This window comes from Oryx dammah, unplaced genomic scaffold, assembly GCF_014754425.2.
Source record: "Oryx dammah isolate SB20612 unplaced genomic scaffold, SCBI_Odam_1.1 HiC_scaffold_19, whole genome shotgun sequence".
NCBI lineage: Eukaryota > Metazoa > Chordata > Mammalia > Artiodactyla > Bovidae > Oryx > Oryx dammah.
Genome location: NW_024070203.1, coordinates 77580854 through 77584581, shown reverse-complemented (window position 1 = coordinate 77584581; position 3728 = coordinate 77580854).

Here is a 3728-nt window from a genome sequence, read left to right as displayed (position 1 = left end):
TAGGAGAAAGAAAAGATTAGAGATTCTCAATTAGAGGAACCTGATAAAGTAGGAGGAGGAGCTGAAACAGGAAAATAATTAGGTCATTTAAAAGAACATATTGCAGATATTAAACAGGCATCAGAAAATATGACAGTGGAACCAGAGAGAGTGCAGGCCTCGGGCTTTGAGCTAAATTACCTACACAGGAGCAATCGTTGAGCTCATGGGTATAAATGAAGTCGATGATGTAGGGAACACAATAGAAGAAGGTGACAAGATAAACTTTGCAGAATTTTGAAACTGGAAAGAGCAATGAGAGGTGAGGAGCCCCTGCAGGGGACATTCAAGGAACAGAGAACCAGTTAGAAGAAAGGAACTTTGACAGCACATGGAATACTAACTTATACTCCTTTGGGGGAATGACAGCTTCTTTCTTTTTTCTGAGCAAAAATAACACAGAAATGTTCAGGGAGATGCGTGATGTGGAGAGAAAGATCCTAGAATCTGGAGACAGCAGCCATGGATTTTCATTTCCTCATAAGAGCTTACTACTTATATGACTTTGGGTAAGCCACAGAACATAGATATGAAGCCTTTGGAGAACAGCTGCAGGAAAATTTGTGTGCAATATATTGTCAGAAATACATCAAATCAGAGGGAGGAGAGCTTTCTGGTCAAGGAAGGCAGAGCACATCACTGAATACGTAGAACTTGAGTGACGTGTCAAGATGAATAGCATTTGGGCAGATACAATAATGAAGGGAGAATACGTGACTTAGAAAAATGAGGGTGTGTCATCTGTAGAAGAGAGAATTGAAGACAAAAATTCTCCTAAAAGAGAATCTTTGTGCTTTCCTTTTCCTTGTTTTGGAACTTATATAGCTTGTTTATTTGAAATGTTGATGTGCCATAGTATATACAGAAGAAAAAGCAAAGTATGCGCTTATAGGAAAAGCCTTCTTTTAGGATGAATGGGTAAATCTATGTTTTATTTTATTCACTTTCATTTTAGAAATGTACCATGAAAAAGTTTCCATAAGATGCCTCTTATGTTAGTGTTACGGAGAAGGAAATGGCAACCCACTCCTGTACTCCTTCTTGGAGAATCCCATGGGCAGAGGAGCCTGGCAGACTACAGTCCATGGGGTCCCAAAGGGTCGGACACGACTGAAGTGACTTAGCACCATGTTTTTGTTAAGGAGATTAGCAGTACTTTATGTAGAAAGTTCAGCAACCACTTAAAGATCCCTTCAGTTTTCAAGTTGGAGGTACAGATAAGCAACACATTTAACTTCGAGATCAAAAGTGAAAGTCACACAATGGAGGTCTGGGAGATTCATATTAGATGTGATATGAAAGTGCATGTTCTTGGATCACAATAATAGAGAAAAACAGGAGTTGATTGCAAACTGAACAGAGACACAGAGGGAATACAATCCAGAGGAATAAATGTTTAAGAGTATTGTGACTTTAAGATAAAATATCAGTTTGGTAGTTAACCAACATTCTTGGGCCATGATGCTGGTTCTTTGGGGGAAAATTAAATCAAGCAAACATAAAGGCATTTTATTCCACTATCTTTGGGGAAAATACAGTTACACATTTGACCTCTCAGAATCTGTTCCAGAATCCGATGGGCTTTATGGACCACGCACTGGATCAGCAGTAGGGTGTGTGACAGGCATCCTGTCTGTGGCTGAGAATTGTTCATTAGGCATTACCAGAGGCTTCAGAAATGATCTCAGTGTGGTTCACCTTGCTTTGAATGAAACCAGTGAGATCACTAGCACTCACTTTAGTTGAGGACAAGCTGAGGATTAGCAGCTTTTCAAAATGAAAACCAGAGAGTGCTAAATGTGTCATCATTGGGAGGGGGTGCTCTGGGTTTAAGAGGATTTGGACACATACAGAGATCATTACTATGTTATTAAGCAGTTATAAGTTAGTTTATATTTGCCAAACGCAAATATAAAAATCATTTCATAATTACACAGGCATTAAAGTCTTGCATCATTAACCACATATTTAAAACAGCTTTGCATCACTTACAAAAACAATTTAAAATATCAGATTATTGAATTTCCTCTGTTCTAATGGCCCATTGCCTCACAGCCAGCCTTAACCTGTTTATTGTCTTATAATTAAATGCATTTAAAAAAAGAGTGTTATTCTGTCATTTATCAAAAACTGAAGTGCAGGGAAATGAAGCAATTTGTGCATATGTATTCATCCATCCAGTATTCAAATTCAGGAGTCAAACTCAGATTGTTTTTTAACCTGGTCTATATTTGTACAGTATGCCAGGCAGGCAGCCTACTGTTAAGGGAAAAGAAGGAAAATAATAAAAAATTTCAAAAAATGATTAGCTTTCAGTTAAATAACAAAGGAGCACCAAATGGAAACTCATCCACTAGCCAAGAAGGGCTCTAGTTCACTTCACCATCCATCACCACCAGCTGGCAGATGGGCTCAGGAGTAATGCACTCCTGCGTAGATGCCAAGTTCTCTGCTTATGCAGCAATCTTTGTCCTTGCCATCCGGGGTGGGAGGACAGGGAGTGGCTGGAGCCCACAGTTCCACGTAGCAGTACATCCCACTTGAAGGAAACTCTTGGGGTTAGCCAACAAAAATGGAATTCAAATTTGGAACCAGATCTCACCTGATACATTTTAATTGATTGCCATGTGATTGGCCATCTGTTTATAATTTGTCTTTTCTTTATATGAGAAATGCTTTTGTACCGGGTGGGACCCATGTGCCTCTCAATTTCTATATGGAAAAAAAATATTTTCTATCTTTTCATTGCTTTGCTGAGTAGCTTTCAACAAGCTTTTGGGAAAAGTCTGGATCCAGATTTATAAAGTATCAACTGATGCTGTGCTAAAACAATAGGATATTTTATGGGTTGTAAAGCTCTTATTATTAAGTAATTTTTGGTTGTGGTAATTTTAATAATAAGAGTAGTAAACTATTCTACAGGGTGGAAGGCTGATGAACCTTTTAAGATCAGTTGAGATAGTTTAAATTCAGTTTATGCCTTAAGAACTAAACCTTAAGTATCATTTGGCTCTTGCTATAGTTCTATAATTTATTTGAATGTCACCATTTCGATGAGGTATAGACATTGATGCTAGCTGGAATTATGGAGCTAAATGATCAGTCCCTAAAATTTCCAGAAATGCCAAAATTATTGTATTTTTACAATTTAAAATATGCTAATCTTCATTGGTTCAAATTTCATTCTCTTGTCTAAACCTCCCTTTTATGAGTCTCTCATTAAAACTGTGGTGGTTAATATAAGACCGGAAGCTGAATATCTTAAGGATGAAGAACAGAGTTTCTCTAACTTCGGGGCATCAGAATAATGGTCGGGGCTCCATGACCTGGCCCAAATCCATGAAATCAGAATCTGGGGTCTGGACAGCTTTTGTTGTCACAAGTGGCTCAGGTCATTCTGATGCACACCAAAGTTTGAGAACAGGTGAACTTGAGAACAAGATCAGCCCAAAGGCCAAATACACCCACTGACTGTTTTTGTAAATAACATTTTATGGGAACAGGGCCCAGCCATCGTTTTTGTACTGTCTGTGGCTGCTTTTCCAATACAATGACAGAGTTGAGTAGCTGTGACATAAACCATATGGCCCACAAACCTGAAAGTATTTACTATCTGTCCCTTTACAGAGGAAGCTTGCCAACTCCTGAGCAAGATGAATGGTATGAAAAGAAATATGTTTTTCCAGATC